The sequence below is a fragment of the Neofelis nebulosa genome, chromosome 9 (assembly GCF_028018385.1).
Source record: "Neofelis nebulosa isolate mNeoNeb1 chromosome 9, mNeoNeb1.pri, whole genome shotgun sequence".
Taxonomy (NCBI): domain Eukaryota; kingdom Metazoa; phylum Chordata; class Mammalia; order Carnivora; family Felidae; genus Neofelis; species Neofelis nebulosa.
Window position 1 is genome coordinate 2,809,961 of NC_080790.1, and position 18,950 is coordinate 2,828,910.

The following is an 18,950-nucleotide window of genomic DNA, read 5'->3' on the forward strand; positions in this document are numbered from 1 at the left end:
TTATGTACTGGTGATAATTTAAACATGCCAGTCATTATAGGCTGATTCATCAAAACAGATTCTTTGGTTTCACCAAGCAGCATGCTTTTTAGAAATCTTTATCAATCTGATCTGGTTAAAATAAAGTGTGATGCCCTGACCTATTTTTGTTTCTCAGTCTGAACTCGTTCTGCTGTTATTTGTACCTTCTTACCTGTAAATTCTCAAACATAAATAATATAAATCCATCATCAGATTTAATGACAATGTGCACATATAACAATTTTTTTGCAGTAAAAGTAATCCTTTAATTTGAAAAGCATTAGCATCTTGTAAGATATATATATATATATATATATATATATATTCACTCATACCTTCTCCCTGAGTTGTTTCTTTATTGAAATTTAGTCTTCAGTGTTGCATATCACTTATTATTAAATTATGTCACCCCCTAAAGCCTTGACATTTGTGCTGAAACACTTTGTAATTTTAGTGGAAATAACCGAATGAGTAATCATGAACTACCTATGGTCTAGAGTTACTGCTTTTCTCTTTGCTGCTTATCCAATCCAAGAGAACTTCAAGCTTCCTTCTCTTCAATTTAAGAAAGCCCTCTCTCTTGAAGTTGTGGAGTAACAGAAAATATATTGAGCTAAAACTCAAAAGAGCAGGGTGATTGTAAAACTCTGTCTGAGGAATCCTCGAAGGTCACTGGGGACGTAGCTCATAAAAGGATATGGTGGGTCGAGCTTACGCCCTCAAATTCTCAACTCGAAGTCCTTTATTGGTTTCACACATAATTTAGTGGTTCAGCCTCAGGAATAATTCTCATTTTTTTCCCATCTATTTGAAATATTTTTTCTTGAATTTATTCATGCCTTTAATAGCTGATTTTGTAAAATAAAAACCATTATCAATAAGTTAGGTTGACTGAGCAGTCTCAGTATGCTAGGATTTGTTAAATCGCACTTATCATGTGGCTGTGGCTTAAAGGAAGAGTAGCTACTATTATGCGTGGTGATCAATGTAAAATGTCAGAGTGGAGCTCCATTTCCTCTTTGAGGGCAAACATATTGGATACGGGATGAACTGTAGACACCGAGTATTGCCCTGCATCTCTATTTACCATAGCAATGAACCACCATAGTTTATGATGTGGTTTGGTGAGTGCCGGTGCTTGGCTTAGTTTCCATGTGTTTGCTCATATTCTCCTTTCTTCCTGTTCTTTAGTAAGACTTGAGTGCTGGTATCCATCAGAAATGCATTTTTAAGGAGTCCCTTAGCGTCCTGGGGTCACCTCATGGTGATGGGCTCACCAGGGACTCCATATCCATCATTGCCTTCAGGTAAAGACTTTCCTCCTTGCTGCTGGCTTGGGTTCTTAGCCCCTTTTCTCACCATTTCTCTTGAAGGTCCCGGCCCAATGTTCACACACTGGCTCTTCTATAAGATCAGGCAGATCTTCATGATCTTATCCTGTCCTCTCTGATGTTCTTGTTTGGTTCACGTTTTTACTGAGCCATAGACAGTTACCTGTCCTCCGGTTTGGTGAAGCAGTAGGTCAGACGTTTGCCACAGTAATGTCTGTCTAAGGGTCTGGCCATTAAACTCCACATTCATCTGAAGACCACTCCCAACAGACATGATTAATTTTGCCATTCTTAGAGTACTTCAGGACAGCCCCTTAACCTTTCTTCCTGAATGTTCATCTTCTTGGGGAGTGCAGTAAGATTTCTTCCTTTTCTGAGGCACCTGGGTGGCACAGTTGATTAAGTGTCGGAGTCTCGATTTCAGCTCAGGTCATGATCTCACAGTCTGAGAGATTGAGCCCTGCCTCAGGCTCTGCACTGATAGCGTGGAGCCTACTTGGCATTCTCTCTCTCCCTCTCCCTCTGCCCCTCCCAGCTTGCATGGGCTCTCTCTCTCTCTCTCTCTGTCAAAAATAATAAACTTTAAAATAAAATAAAATAAAATAAGATAAGATTTCTTCCTTTTCTTAGCTTCATCACAGAGTCTCAACACGGGATGAGTGGAGGGCTTCTCTGGAATGCCATAGACAGACCAAGTACCACGAACTCCCAGTTGCTTGCCAGCAAAGATCACTCTTTGCTGACGAGCAGAAATTCCTTCCTTACCCTGGAGCTTGGCCTTTACACATTTTTTGTTGCATCTGATTTTTCAGCCTCAAAGATAGTGGTCTTCCCCTGAGGGATTTTAGGAGAGCTTGCATGTCGGAGGTGGTTCCAGGGCAGATGGTGGGTTGGGAAAGTTTCTCCTTGATTTTTAAGATCCATAGAGCAAAATTCAGTGTCAATGAGAGAATTCCATACAAAAAAAATAAATGGCAAAATGAATACCTTGGTGAGGTTATTTGCAACCCTAAAAGGTTTGAGGCATGTAGGTTCCTTTGATGCATGAACGTGTACCAGGGTTCCAGCCAAATGTCTGGCCTGAGCAGGAGTCCAACACGGGATCTGAAGTCTCACATTCTCCTTTGATTTGTCCTTACTGTGACAATCCACAAGAGAGGTTTGAACTGGTGTCATGGTGTTAGACAAATACACATTCAAAATTCTGATATTGCCAAAGATTGGTCTGTGACTCTGGGCAAGTGATTAACCCTTGCCTGGCATGCTTAATTTTGCATTTCTACCATGGGCGATAATTACAGGATTATCGGGAGAAGTAAATGGATAAAATATGTCTAACATAGTGGTTGGCCTAATGCAAACCTGGGATGATTATTAATTATTGACTTAAAATGTTTCCCTCAAAGTCTCCCCAAACCCGTGTCGTTCTCCATTATATTTGGTCCTGCCATAACTAACAAAGCATTATTTAGAAAGTAAACTTGGTTCTCCATATTTAATGGAGCCCCACATCTTTATCTCCCGATGGTGACAAAGACATTTAGAATAATTGATACTTAGAGAAACATTTCCTGTGTTCATCTTCTCCCCACATTAACTTTCATGCATGTTTCTGGCGAATGTTGTTTTTGAACACATAGGTTTAAATTTTCTCCAATTTGGGGGCGCCTGGGTGGCTCAGTCAGTTGAGCGCCCGACTTCGGCTCAGGTCATGATCTCGCAGTCTGTGAGTTCGAGCCCCGCGTCGGGCTCTGTGCTGACGGCTCAGAGCCTGGAGCCTGCTTCCAATTCTGTGTCTCCCTCTCTCTCTGCCCCTCCCCCGTTCATGCTCTGTCTCTCTCTGTCTCAAAAATAAATAAATGTTAAAAAAAAAATTTTTTTTAAATTTTCTCCAGTTTGTACCACCCATTATAAAAGCTCTAGGCTTTTGAAAATTAGGAGAAAAATTGTAGAAACTTTTACAAACTTCAAATTTCCAATATCATTAAATGTGTTTGGCATGTAGAAAAGGTGGATAATTGACTGTAAAATATTAAAATGTTCAACGTAATGACCTGCACAAAAAGTTGGCTGAATTGTTGGAACAGTAGCTAAGTTAATTAATTCTAGAGTACATTGTCAGCTCTACAGAAGGCTTCAGATCAAGAGACATAAATTAGTTTGCTATGATGAATAAGGTTCTTCTGCATATCAAAGGAATTAAGGCTGATTAGATTAGCATTTCTAAGGGTTATCCAAATTTGATACATTATATAAATCAACATGATAAAACTGGCAAGAAAAAGAATCAGAAATAGGTGGAGGAACGTAGAAAGCATAGGATGATTTGGGTCTATATTCACTTGCATAAATAGCGTTCCATGAGGTAAATAGGTGATTTTAAAAATGGAAGTTAGGAAAATATAAATCTAAGAGTAGGATCTTTACTTACCAGGGGTTGTTATTTTCATGCCGGGAACTGTCCGGTTTCGCCAAATTTAACAAGGAAGGTATTATTGGAACTGCTCGACTCCCGAGAGGACCAGGGCCAGTACCCGACGGTCTGAGGATAAACTTGGCTCACCACCTGTGTTTGCACATAAAGTTTTATTGGAAGGCAGCAATGCCTGCTCATTTCGGCATGATGCCTGGCTGTGTTCCTACTTGATCGCAGCGTCGCGTGCTTGCAGTGGAGAGCGTATGTCCTGCAAAGCCTAGAACATTGATTAATTGATGCTGACCAAACCCTCGTTCTAGCTCACCAGACTGCTCTCGGCTCTCAGAACGGACCGTCGATTTGGAAGCAGGCATGAGTTGCTCATGCAGTTATCTCTGCTTAAACTCTTTTCTTGAGTTCTCCTTGATAATCTGTCCTCCATTCCCAAGCACGAATGTCTGACAGGTGGTCTTTGTCACTCCGAAGCACGGAGACTCCCCGCCTCCTTGGTGCTGGAGTCACACTTTGACTGGGCTTCACACAAAAACACGTTGGTTGTGCTCCTGCCTGCTTCCTTATTCGTCCTTCGAGCAGGAGACTTGGTGTAATTCATGTTTCTGTCTCCTAGAAACAAACAAACTGACAAAATCTTGTCTATGTTTAGCAGAAAGCCTAGAAAACAGAAGGTGCTCAGAGATTTTTGTTTTAGAAAATGGAAGGAAGAAGGAGGGAAGGAAGGAGAAAACAGTGGAGGGAGAGAGAGAGGAAGGATGGAAGAAACAAAAGATTTGAGGTAAATGATTGAAATAATTTACTGACACAGGCTAGAGAATGTTGTTCCAATAGAATGAGCCAGAGTCCTATTACCTAGGGCATCAGCGTTCAAGTTGGGGTGTTCACAATTACATATTGAGAAAAATGGCAAGAAATACATGTACATATGAAAAAAGCCATACCTATAGTACTTACAATATAATGTATATTAAAATATATATATTTTAAGTATGTATATTGGATAGAGAGAGCAAGGAGGGGCAGAGAGAGAGGGAGACAAAGGATCCGATGCAGGGCTCCAACTCACAAACTGCAACATCATGACCTGAGCTGAAGTCGGACCCTTAACTGACTGAGCCACCCAGGCACCCCACCTTTTTCTTTTCTTTGTGTGTGTGTGTGTGTGTGTGTGTGTAATCGTGTCTACAGCAGAGAAGACAAATTAGGGACGGTGTTATAAAATGATCTTGTAGTTGCTCTCCCTCATGGAATTTACAGGTGACCAACTGCCAAATGAACAACTGGCTTTTCATTCATTGTCACAAGATAAATTTCCAAAAAAAGCTTTTTTATTCAGGGCCTGAATTTAATTTAATAATTAAAGAGTAATTATAGCTCTCAAAAATAATTTTCTTTCCTACTATGAATGCTAGCATTCAAAGCAATTCTACAAAGAGCAAAATATCATATAACTTAATCTCCATTATTATGCTTTGGAATCATATTTTTAACTCAAACATTTCCTGGCTCAAAAGAGATAATAATTTTACTAAGTTTTATATACTATTGCATACACTCTTTAATATATATATGACCTGCCACTCTGTTTTCCTATTTCATTACTTATCCGAACATTTTCAGTGATTGTTTTCTATTGGAAAATTGGCAGCTTTGACTATAGGGAATAAATACTTGGCTCTTCAATAACATACGTATAAAAAAATGCATATATACACATATATATAGAGGGAGATTTTAATGTAGAAAGCAAGCAGGGATTTTCACTATAGTGACATCTAAACTGTCTATTTAAACTTTCTCATGCATGTTTTTTAATGTACACACAACATAAATCACTCTTTTGGGTACACGGTGCTTGTTCTGGCCAATGCATGTAGTCACGTGACCAGAACCACACTCAAGGTACAGAACGGGTCTGTCAACACCCCAATTTTCTTGGTGTCTTCCTTTTCACCTCCAACAGTTGTCGACATGCATGTTTTCATGCAGCTAATGTTGCTTTTCCAGAATGTCCTATCAGCGGAATCCTAGATTATTCAGCCTTTTGAGTTCAGCTTCCTTCACTTAGCGGGACTCCTGTGAGAGTCGGCCGTGGCACTGCGTGTGCCGACAATTTGCCGAGCAGCGGGCCACGGACAAATGTGCCCCTGTGGCTCATCTACTGGGGGGATGAAGGACGATCAGGTTGTTTCGAGCTCTTGGAAATTAGAAATAAAGCTGCAATAAACACCCACGTACAGACTTTCGCACAAGTATCCACGACTCTCTGGTTTGCCTTTCCTGCTTTTTAAGAGTGTCTTCATAGAATGAATTTAAAAATTGTGATGACATTCAATTTATACTTTTTTAAAAAATGAACTTAAGAATTGTACTTTGGGTATTGAACCTTCAAACTCCTTGCCTAATCCAACGACACAAATATATTCTTATGTTCCTTCTGTAGTTTGACATTTTATATGAATTTCTGTAGCTGGACATTTTATATCAAGTGTCTGATACATTTTGAGCCTATTTTTGTCTTTTACTTACTTGCCTTCCCGCTTTTGTCCAAAATCAATGGAACACAGGCGTGGAGCTATTTCTTGGCTTTCTGTTCACACAAGGCCAGATTGCTGATCCCTCCGGTCACTACGTGTGTGGTGCTGTGCCCTGCGGTAATGAAAACCTGTAACAGAAATTGGTGAGAATATACTTACCGAAAGTTGTGTGAGACCTTTCCAGGGAAAAATTGTCAAACTCACTGTTATCAAGATAAGGATTTTCACCAAACCTATATACAGTCCAATGCTATGCCAATCAAAATATGAGCACGTTATTTTTGGCACTTGAAAATAACATTTTAATATTTATGTGGGAGGTCAAAGTGTGAAGCTAGCCATGTTGATTTTAGAGTGAAAGGGGATAGTTCACTTTCATTCTGTTGGTGAGAGTATAAATTGAGGGAATATGTCTAGAAACTCCAAGTCTAATGAGCATTTAGGTTAACCAAAAACTAAGTTTTGAAATATAGCATTCCATTAACACATACACATACTATTACATAAAAACAATTCCTTACAGATTTTTAAGACAATAATATATAATATAATATAATATAATTATATATTATTACACACAATATATGTAGTTTATATTGTGTATGTTATATATTATTTTAAGACAATAATATATTTTAAGACAATATATTAAAAACAGTTATTTAAGACAATATATATGATTGTGTCTAAATATACAGTTTAGTTTTGTTTAAATATACAGTTTGTTGAACAAAACAGGTTGAAACTACCTGAGAGCACTTATAATGCAGATTCTTTTCAATAAACGTATTGGAAAAGTTTTTGGAGATTTGTGACAATTTGAAAAGACTCACAGGCAAACCACATACCCTACTGAAAAAACTTTAAAAATTTAGATATTATTGTAAGAATACAGCATGTAATACATATAGCATACAAAATATGTGTTACTGACTGTTTATATTATCGGTAAGGCTTCCGGTCAACAGTAGGTTATGAGTAGTTAGTGTTGGGGGAGGCAAAAGTTATACACAGATTTTTGACTGTGGGTAGCGTTGGGGCTTCTAAAGCCCACATTATGCAAGGGTCAGCTCTGTGTATGTGTGTGTGTGTGCGCGCGCGCACGTGTGTGTGTGTGATGCCCTTTCCTTGTGGTATTAAAGGAATTATTTAGCGTTCCCACAAAAAGAGATATCATCCATCATCACCCATTACTGACCTGGAATAGTGTCCATAGTCTATTTTATGTGAAAAAAAAAGAGTGAAAATGGTATGTGTATTACAATACAAAAATGGATTTTTTTTTTTTTTCAAAAAGATGAGGAAATTTTATTTATCGACCGTCTCCTGGGGGAGAGTTTCAGGTATATTTGGGAAAACAATGATTTAGAGGGGTGTTGAATCACCAGGGCCATACTCATGTAGCAAGTGCTTGTCTTCTAAAGACAGCAGAGATTACTAAAACACAGCGTTTAGTTCATCAAGATGGGTTTGGACATGTAAATTATGGGCTATTAGCTGAGGGAGAACCCAACTGTTTTGCATAACAAAATGGTGAGATATCTGAGCCATATTTGGGAAGAAGAGGCTGGATATTGGCGAAGGAAGGCGAAGAAGAAGAAAACGTAGGGAGCCGTGTGATCAAGGGTGATCTTGTACTTGAGGGAGAAAAATTGTAATGGAGATTTTAATGTTTTTTTGTTGTTGTGGGATGTGCAATATGAACAATGTCCGTCGCCCCCCCGGTGGAATCTGCGATACGTCGTGTGTAGCTCACCGCTGATTCTCCGCTGTGAAGAGTTTATCTCGGAAGAGCATGAGAGGGAAGAACGTGCTGAATTGTGTACCCAGGACAGACACGGCCACAGAGACTGAAGTGAGAGGAAAGGACACAAGTGATGTGTTTGTTACCTGGGTGAAAATTAAAGGGAAATGGGGGGCAGAGCTCCCTGCGAAATACACAAAACTGTCAACGGGGATTGGTTTGTTACTTTCTGTTTCTTCTTTTCACCTTATATACCGCCTCATTTCTAATAACAAACGTGTGCTTCTAGGTAGAAAATGTATTATTTTCATTGCCAAAGATGTGTGCTAATTGGGTGGTTTGATGTCTGCTCATTTAGGCTTTAATCAATGCCGAATGGGTGTGGGTAACATGGCGGGCTTTCTGTATTTCTTGGTTTTACACTTTTACTGCCTCAAAAACTCCCATAAGCCTGTCCCAGGTTTCCTTAGGACTGTGTGGGAGCACGGGGTCCTCCTTGCTCAGCCCTCCGTCCTTCCTTTCTCTGGACATGCGTCACGACACAAAGGGGTCCCCACCTTCTCCTGCCCCTACGTCCTTCAGAGAGGTTTTCCCCACCGATCTACACTTGTCTGGGTGTCTGCATCTCCGAGGACCCAAGTGACCCTTGTGGCGACAGGAAAGCAATTTACACAAGTCTGACCCTTCTGCGCACCTTGCCCGTGTCTCTGGTGGTGTCTGTCAGGTCACGAAATGTCACGCGGTAATTCAATCCCACCTGGTGCTCAAGCCAGAAAATACTAACTAGAAATAATCGAGCGTGAACCATCTTGAACCAAAACTCGCCTAGAATTCAAAGTATGTAGCTTTTGCTTTCGGCGCTGCTCCCCTTCTCCATGCACAGCATCCTTAGTTAGCATCTCACTGAATCTCCAGGAACCTCACTATCGGTTGCCCCGTAATACGATTGCCTGTGTCTGAGTTGCCTCATAGGGTCTCCCATCAAAATTTTGAATGAAGCACACAACCAAATATATTCATAAATATCCTGTATGTACCACTCTAATTTGGCAGGTATCGGCCCAAGATTTTCTTATGATATAACGGAAAATAGGTACTTAGTTTTATTTATGTAGTCCTAGCAACAAATGTCAGTCTCACATAATATTTATCCATAGAAAATGCTGGGAGAAAGAGGTAAAAATATTAAGATTATTGGGTGGTACACTGGTCTTTATTTATTTACAATATATTAAGTTTATTTATTTTTGAGAGAGACAGAGAGAGAGAGAGAGAGACAGACAGACCGAGTGGAGGATGGGCAGAGAGAGAGGAAGAGAGAGAATCCCAAGCAGGGGCTCAAACTCATGAACTGTGAGATCATGACCTGAGCTGAAACCCAAGAGTTGGACGCTTAACCGACTGAGCCATCCAGGCGCCCCGATCCATAATTTTTAAAAGAAATTACATAAATTTTATATATTTGGCATACATATCAGTCAGAGACCATTCAAGACAGGGAGAACACACCAGTGATTTAAACAAAGCATACAGAATTGTTAACCTGATATTTCAGAACCGGAATAGCAAAAGGAAAGTGCGAAGGCATCACACAGTAGGAACTGTACAAAGCAGCTCCTAAGAGTTCTGGCAACCAAGGAAAGAGATTATAACTTTGAAAACACAGATGCTTGCAGTGGGGTGGGCGGCCGGCCTGTGTGGCTAGAGCAGAGCTCAGCATAGAAAGAGCTGTGCGCTTAGCGTGAGTACTTCTGGAGCTCAGAGGGATCCCAGAGTTGCAGCCTTGACCTCTGATCAAGGAATCGTTGCTGGTGTACCTTCAGGGTGTGCAGAAATGGGAAGGAGACATCCTGTACCCCTCCTCATGCCATGCCGCTCCCTCTGGTGCTCCCTATGGGCTGCACCAAGGACAGAACTGGAGGCTTAGAGGAGAAATGTGGCTGTTTGAGCCCAACTCCAAATCCCAAAACAGAGAAGGATAGGTTTGAAGCTTAGGACCATAACATAATACTTGGCAGAGAATATGTCACTTCAATTGAAAAATAAGTGCCCTCCCCCCACTTTATTAAAATCAACAGACCATTGAATTCTTGGATGGGAGTCTGCACGCAGTGGAAGATCATTGACAGAAGTCCAAGGTTAGTTGGCCACTAACAAGCTAATGAGAACAAGCAAAATGTGATGTAAAATCTCCTCACACCATGCCTGGTTTATTTAAAAAAAAAAAAAAGAAAGAAAGAAGCAACTCAATAGACCTTTGTAGAGTAGGAAATCATTGTGAGATCTAAATTTTAAGACTGAAGTTGAGAAACAGAGCAGAATTTGCTAGTAGCTTTTCCATTTTCAGGGATCAGCTATTTTCTGTTTAAAGCAGAAGTGGCTTTGGGTGAATGTGTCCGTGATCTGATCCGTGTGTCAGTGAATTAATACGCAAACGCACAAGATAACGATCATTGGACTTGCCCAGTCGCATCCATCAAGGTCCAGGCAGGAATTGGATTCCCCGGGATCATTCACATGGAGAGACTTTATTGAAGGGACCGGACAGGGTTATGGACATAAACAAGGGAGCAAGCACGGGTCAGAGAACCCAGAGATGAGCTACTGTAGGAAGCCACTGCCATCGTGGGTGCTGCAGCACTCCAGCCAGGAGGAAGAAGGAGAAATCCCCAAAGTCCCTTCCAACCCAGACATGCTCTGCCCATGTTCACGTGGGCTGACCTTGACCACTGGACATCTAGTAAGGCAGCCTGGGCTATGCAGATCACAGCAGTGTCCTTTCCGTGTGACGACCAAGGCAAGCCCACGGACAGAGATTAATTTAGAGCAAGGGTGATTGGCAAACAGCCTCAAACAGTTTTCCGGCCCACCATGATAGCATAACTTGTGCGTGAGTAGATTTCTGGGCACAGGTTGTGACCAGTTCACAAGATAAGAACTGGTTTGGATGGCTGAGAGGTTTAATGCTCTGCTAACAGTTAGGATCCATCCAGATTTCATAGAATTTTTACCAAAGAAATATTGTATTACCTGTGATAAAATTGTCTATTCATTTAAAAAGAAATTTTTTTTTATGTTTATTTATTTCTGAGAGAGAGAGACAGAGTGTGAGCGGGGTAGGTGCAGACAGAGAGAGGGAGACACAGAATCCCAAGCAGGCTCCAGGCTCTGAGCTGTCAGCACGGAGTCCGACGTGAGCCTCGAACCCACGAACCATGAGATCGTGACCTGAGCCGAAGTCGGAAGCTCAAGCGACCGAGCCACCCAGGCGCCTTCCATTCATTTTTATTGAATTGCAAGTTGCCTATCACAAATTTGACACATTTCCTGTGAATGGAAACCACCACCTCCCACAATGGGGGGCCCCAAAACAGGATCTTTGAATCTGCCAACAGTGAGTGGTTTAATTGCCAGACGTAAAGGACAATTTGTGGCAAATACAAGCCAAAGGAATAGAAACAAAATGCCAATACAAATATTTTCCTCATATTTAATACAGAGTATTATTTAAAAATGTGTTTGAGGCACAGTCTGAGAAGGACTTTTTAAGATAAATTTCTAGTTAGCAAGTGCAATTGTGACAGCCTTTCTGAATCTCTATCTTCTAGGGACAGGTAAAGATGGCCATTTCCTTGTGCTTTACTCTGGCCAGTAAATGGTGAATGGCAGTGGGGACACCTGAAGACTCTCCTCCGACTGTCATAGTGAGCGCAAGTCTGCAGACGGGCCACTGTGCCGGCTCAGGTCCTTATGAGAATAATCCAAAACAGAACCCCAGGGAATCAGAATCAAAGTAGATGTGTTGTTTGATGTGAGTTTGCTTCACTGCATCGTGGTTCAGCTTGTGCTGTTTGGTACAAAGGCAGCTAGCTGACACTTCGAAAGCCTGGCACCAACAAAGGACATGGTAGTAATGACCTAGTCAAGCTGTTCACGATAGAAGCTTCACGACTTGAGAAAATGGCGTCCACCTTCAAGCCTTCTCTTTGCATCACATTTCATAGGACGAAAAGCTGAGGCATGAGAGAGTGTTGATAATGCAAGTTGTTTGTGTGTACAGAGCTCTGTCGGTGTGGTGTGGGGGGATACGCTGCGGTCTGCACTGAACTCAACTTGTAGCTCTGTGGTTGACGGGCAAGCCATGGGCTCCAGGATTTATACAAAGGGTGAATTTGGCAAACATTACATGTCAGGAGAGAACATTTTTGACTCCTCGTAATGTAAGTACTCTCTGTAACTTTTTACAAGTGTATTTATTTATTTTGAGAGACAGAGAGAGAGGGGGGGGGGTGGAGCGGAGAGAGAGAGGGAGGGAGAGAATCCCGACCAGATTCCATGCTAGTAGATGTGGGGCTCGAACCCGTGAACGGTGAGACCAAGACCTGAGCCGAGGCCAAGAGTCGGACGCTTAACTGATTGAGCCACCCAGGTGCCCCAACTATCTGTAACTTTCAAAGTTAGCTCGAAGACATTTCCGTTTCCATAAGTTTAGATTCCTAATCAACCTAAAAAAAAAGGTTTTGATAAGAGAGCAGAAGATCACTGTACTAGGTGACATGTTCTTCTGAATGAAGGAGAGTAAGGAATGAAAATTATTTACCAATGTCTCTCACTTTCCTCCTTTCATTCATCCCAAGTTGTACGTGGATCTGGCTACCCAGCTGGAGACCACCACCTTCCAATCTGTGCCTGGGTCTGGAACAATATATGCAACATCAGAATTATGTCTTTAAAGAGGTGAATATGAATTCCCTTGGCCTTTTCTGCATTCCTGCTGGTTTAGATGCAAAATGGAAAAAAAAAAAAAAAAGAAACAAATGACAAAACATAATGGGAGTTGAGCTGGAATATTCAGTCTAAAAATGGAGCCGAGTAAACTTCTATGCAGTTTATGTCAATGTGATTTGGAGACTCTTTTTTATAGAGGCTTAGATTATGCTTCTATTAGACTCATCAAAGCAAACACTATAAGGAAAAAATTCATGCCTATTATTGGTTATGGCCACTGTTGATTTTATTATTATTATCATTATATTATTAGTAGTAGTAAACTTCAGGCCCAGAGGATTGAGTTAATCATTCTCCTCAGTTCACGGTCCTTTGTCATTATTGATCGACTTGTTTTATTTCCTACCTTGCCGTTTGTGTTATCGGGGGCTATTTATTTCCTGTCTCTGTGCGTCCATATTCTCCTTTGTAAAATGAAGATAATAATAGTTCCAATCTCTTAGTGCTGTTCTGAGGATTAAAAAAGTTAATTTGTGCAAAGCACTGTATCCAACATAGAGTCGTTGCTGACTATCGTTTTTATTGGTTATTACTATCTGTTTCTTTGTGTTCTCACTCCTCAAGCCCACTTCCTGGGCTCCCATAGGCGATCTTTCTAACACGGTAATGCGTATCCTTTCGTTCACATTTATTCTTGCAAAGTCTGCATCATCGGTTTACACGCATTATTTTATTTTATTTTTTTAACTTTAATAATTTCTATTTATATATTTAACTACATCTGTTGTGCACATTATTTAGGTGCTTGAAATTTTAGATAAAAACAAAACCACAAAACAAGACCCAAGATTTGTAGGCGATCACAAGTACAATCAAAGCGACTCAGTGTTTCTGGAACATACGTGATGATACGTGCATTATTTTAAATTTGTGTACATGTCATTGTGCTGCAGAAATCGGCAGCAAAGTCGTAAGATCCACTCACATCGCTACGAGCACATCTGGCGTGTTTTTCTGAGCTGGTGCCTACGACTGCGTGGTCTGTACCCGCGTTTGTCTCCTACCCGGCTCCCCCAGCGACAGAGGCCCAGCCTGTCCCCGGTTCCTTCCGCCACAACCAACAGTGTCACACATATCTGTGAAAAGGTCCATTTTGGATCTGTTGGAGAATTTAGTTCCACGCATAAGCAGGAAGGGCTCTTTGCAGTGACAGGCTGTGCTTCTGCCCAGGTTGACCAGGTACCACGAGATCGCTGGTGGGAATGTCCCTGCAGTGAGTGCTCCCGCCAGCGGTGGCCCCTCCGTCCCCTCATGCCACAAACACTTTGCACTACCCCGCTCTTGAGTCGCTGATACTCCAGTGGTGCTCCTGCTGGGAAGGAGAAAGCCACAGAACATCCCTTGCGCCAAACCAGGAGAAAAAGCCAGATTAGTCACAGAACCCCAGCACTTTGTTTGAACCCTTTAGAAAACTGAGGTCACAAGGCACACGAAGGCGCTGCGTCGCAAGAGTGTCAAGGCTTCCGAGGAGGAAATGGACCCGCCATCTGGCCCTTCCACAGCCGGCGGTGGGAGAGAGAGGGAGGTAGCCGCGGATGAAGTGCGTGCATGAGGACAGCCGTGGGACACGTCAGTGCTCGTCGTCAACGCATCGGGTCTCAGTTCCGAGTCTGCCCTCTGTCCCTGCTCTGGGAGGTGGGTCTGGACCCTGTGACTATTGTCCTCTGCACACCCACACCGCGCGGGGCTCTGCCAGGACAGGGCGACGGAGGGACATTGGGCAGAAGGGACTTTCTCTTCCTGGAGCCCAAGTGCTCTCTTGCAAGGCTCTTGCGGCACCCCGCCGGGGCTCTGCTGCGTGCCACGGCCCTGTGGCAGCACCCGCGGTCAGCACGTTCCTCCAGCATCCTCTGGGTCACCTTGCACCGGACTTCCGGGCTTGGCCCTCTCTGTGCACGGCCTCTCCAGGCATCCAAGGCAAAGAAAACGGAAAAGTGCTTTTATGCCAGAAAAATCAAATCAAAAAGAAAAGAGCTTAAAACTGAAACCATGTTTAGAATTATGCAAAGAAAACATTATCAAATAAACTGTGACACAATGTCCAGATCATATATCCTAGGGATATATATATATATATATATATATGTTTATTTTTGAGAGAGGGAAAGAAAGAGGGGGGGCAGACAGACAGAGAGAGAGAGAGAGAGAGAGAGACAGGATTTGAAGCGGGCTCTGTGCGGACAGTGGTGAGTCGGATGCAGGGCTCGAACTCATGAACAGTGAGATCATGACCGGAACCGAAGTGAACCGACGAGCCAACCAGGCGTCCCATAGGGATATATTCTTAAGAACTATGTAACTTCATGCAGTAGGTTTTTTGTTAGCAATAATATTGCTTTAGAAATTTCAAAATCTTATATATATATATATATATATATATACACACACACACACACACATATGTTACACATATGTAATTATATGTAACATAATTATAGACTTATAAATATATTGCATCATACTTATGTACAATATTTATGTAATAATGATTATATGTGGTGTAAATTATATTGTATATGATTATAAATACATTATATAATTATAGTATAATTATGATTACATACTCACACTGCATTAATGTTCTAGGAGCCACGACTTTTTAGTGGAAGGGACTCTGGGTGCAGATTGAGGGGAAGCACTCTCTAAGGCGAAATTTGTGTGGGAACAACAATATCCGTTCACGAGGGTGTTGTGTTTTCACGCTGTAATTACTCCCCGGGCTGCAGGCAGGGACCTCTCTGTGGCAGGGAGCAAGTGCCCAGATCTTCGATTCTAAATCTCTTCTTCACAAATAGGCGTTAATCCCCTCAGAGAAATGGCTGACTTTAGCTCCAGGGCAGGGAACACACAAAGTACTTTTGAGGCACCCTTTCTGAGCCAGTGAGCACAGGAGTCTTAAATATTAAGGGGGTCATGTCAGAGCGATGCAAGAACCATTGTAAGAGGCTTCCACTGCAAATTCAGTGGGACAATTTGAACATCCAAAATAGTACGTGTAGGGTTTTCCCATGAGCAAGTGAAAACCCAGTAATTTGCTGTGAAACTCACAAACGGGACGCAAAAATGACAAAAAACGAACAAGTGACACTTGAAAAAAATCTTTTTTTAACGTTTGTTCATCTTTGAGTGACAGAGACAGCCAGAGCGCAAGTCGGGGAGGGGCAGAGAGAGAGGGAGACACAGAATCTGAAGCGGGCTCCGGGCTCTGAGCTGTCAGCACACGGCCAGACTCAGGGCTTGAACTCATGAAGTGTGAGATCATGACCCGGGCCAAAGTCGGACGTTTAACCGACCGAACCACCCAGGCCCCAGTAACGCTTCTTGTTACACCAGAATGCCATCTAAAAAAAAAAATGTAAAAGTCCTGGGTCGCCTGGGTGGCTCTCGGGAGACTCTCAGTTTTGGTTCTGGTCATGACCTCTAGGTTTCGTGAGTTCAAGACCCACATCGGGTTCTGTGTTGACAGCAAGGAGCCTGCTGGGCTTGGGATTTTCTCTCTCTCTCTCCCTCTCTCTCTCTCTCTATCCCTTCCGCGCTCACGCTGTCTCTATCTCTCTTAAATAAATAAACTTAAAAAATTTTTAAAAATTTAAAAAAATGTAAAAAAGTCCTAATACTGGATTCAGACAAAAATCATCAATGAAAAATCTTTGGCCACAGAATTTGGGCAAGGGTGATTTGGTGTCCAAGTATTTCCTAGCAGTTCCTTAGAAACTGTAAGGACACAGGTGCAGTTCTCTAGAGGAGACATGAGAACAAAACCGAGCATGATTACACGAAGGTGGGCAGCCGTCACGAACCCCGCCCGATCCCACGCACTAGTAGGTGCCCGTGTCAGCTCTGTGGTATTCGCCCCCAGTGTGTTTAGTGTGCCCCTAATCGGACTTCTGGACTGGGGATCAGCAAACTTACCCTGGGAGAGGAGCAGAAAATAAATATCTGGGGCTTTGCGGACCATATACTCTCTCTTACTACTCGATTCCGTCAACCCAAAAGCAGTCACAGACAATATGTAATCACCTGGGTATGACTGCGTTTCAATAACACTTTATTCACAAAAACAGGTTGGGGATCAGACTGGGCCCGTGGCCATAGTGTGCTGTTGACCCCAGTACGAGACTTAACCTCCTGTGTAAAGACACCACAGGAGATCGAAGAACAAGTTAAATGACACCAGGAGGAAACAGTCGTGGAGCACCGAGGGCTGGGGCATTCCACAAGGTCGCTGCAAGGTCACTGGGCACCTTCCAGTGCAATGCCATTCAAATGAAACAAAGGAACGCAAGAGAGAAGCCTGTTCCGTAACAAAAGAGATTAAAGAGGGACAGCAGCTGAATCCTAGCAGAAAATTTAATTGAATTGCCGTTCAAAAAAAAGAACAAGAACAAGAGAAAAACTAAGAGGGATCGAAGGCATTTCTGTCCAAATTAAAGAAATGTACACACAGGTTGGATACCTTATGATTTCTGAATTCTGTTATTATTGTTGTTTTTCTTGTTAGATTTGAAGGGTTGTGTGTTTGTGGGAGAGAATATCCTTTTTCTTAGGAGGAACACACCACATTTTGTGGGACTGAAGGATCCTGATGTCTGCTACTATTTTATTTTTAAATTTTTTAACATTTATTTTTGAGAGAGACAGAGAGACAGAGTGTGAGCGGGGAGGGGCTGAGAGAGAGGGAGACACAGAATCCAAAGTAGGCTCCAGGCTCCGAGCTGCCAGCACAGAGGCCGATGTGGGGCTCGAACCCATGAACCGTGAGATCACCACCTGAGCTGAAGTCGGACGCTTAATCCACTGAGCTGCCTGGGCAACCCTGTCTGCTGCTATTTTAAATGGTTCAGGGGAAAATATACATGTACGAATATGTACATTTGAGGAAATGTAAACCAGTTTCTGATATAGGCTTAAGATATAAATATAGAGCGGTCATTTTCTCTCTACTTTTCTATATGTTTAAAAATTTTTTCCAAGTAAACGCTTAGGAAAAGCACCTACAAAGAAAAATAAATCACTTTTATTCTATAATCCCAGAGTCTTCTTTAACTTGTTTTTTTTCCCAGAAGCCTCAGCACATCTTGAAGCTATAGGATCCAGACTGGTCTCCCCAGTATTTTGGTTTTCAAGATGCTTATACAAGCACCCCCCATCCCCAGGTCTCCCAAGAGACAGTTTTTTTACCAACAAAATAAATTCAGAGGCTTACCGAAGCCAGAGAAATGAAAATCCATATCCTCTTAATATCCCACATTATCAGGGAAACGTGTGAATGTTTTTCCTGGGGAGGGAAAGAAGAGAGGATTAACTATCTTGGAAGCCAGTCGGAAGTGTCAGGCATAACAGACAAAGCCAGTCAGAAATTAAGCGTTTGCTTTTCTTAATCACCAAAATATGCTGCCGGGAAATCTTTGAACCTAACCTGAATCCCAGCTGCTTCACGAAAGCTCCCGAATTCTCTCATGACCCAGTGAGGAAAGGGGCAGCGTCTCGGCCCCACTAATTTTGATTCTGCACAGAGAAGCAGAAGGATGGATCTTTTTTCTTTTTCTTTTTTTTTTTTTTTCTTTTTTCCTCCTTTCTGCTTGTCAATGCTAATCCAGCATGGAATTTCAGAGACAGGCAGGCACTATCTTTTTGTAGACAAGACATACCTTACAGGAAAAATCATGCAAAAGGGAAGAAAAGTGATGTGGGTTAGTCGCCCGCTGCATGCAAGAAAGTGTGCTGGGAACGCTTGTCTTTCCATCCACGGCAGTCCCAGATGCGTGCAGTGCCCCCGTCCTGCCTCCCCCAGGGGCCACCGTTCTGCTTTCTTGTTCTTTCCAGGCAGAGGCCCACCTCCCGCTGGACCTGTCGGTAGAGCTTCCTGGGGGTTCTGTCCAGCCACGTGTATGTGGTAACCAGCCCTTGTCACAACCAGACAGCAGAGGGGCACCTGGTGGCAGACGCAGAGGCTGGAGTGCTTCTGTGGTTCGGTCCGTGGTTAAGCCGACTCGGTAGAGAGGGGGCTGCTCTTAGGGAAGGATGAGGGCCAAGCCTGTCCCGGAAGCCTTATGCCTGTTCTACCTGCACGGGTAACTGGAGGCCAAGGGCACCAC